This window comes from Anarrhichthys ocellatus, unplaced genomic scaffold (genome assembly GCF_004355925.1).
Source record: "Anarrhichthys ocellatus isolate YVR2014 unplaced genomic scaffold, GSC_Weel_1.0 scaffold3, whole genome shotgun sequence".
Lineage (NCBI taxonomy): Eukaryota > Metazoa > Chordata > Actinopteri > Perciformes > Anarhichadidae > Anarrhichthys > Anarrhichthys ocellatus.
Window position 1 is genome coordinate 6,356,258 of NW_022280033.1, and position 315 is coordinate 6,356,572.

Here is a 315-nt window from a genome sequence, read left to right on the forward strand (position 1 = left end):
TGTGTATATATATATATATGTGTGTATATATATATATATGTGTGTATATATATATATATATGTATATATATATATGTGTATATATATATATATATGTATATATGTATATATGTATATATATATATATGTATATATGTATATATATGTATATATATATATATATGTATATATATGTATATATATATATATATGTATATATATATGTATATATATGTATATATGTATAAATAAATAAATGTTATACCCATACAGAATAAGGCTTATAAATATTTAGTCACATACTACATTCACTTTATGTTCTGTTTGAAAGCCCTG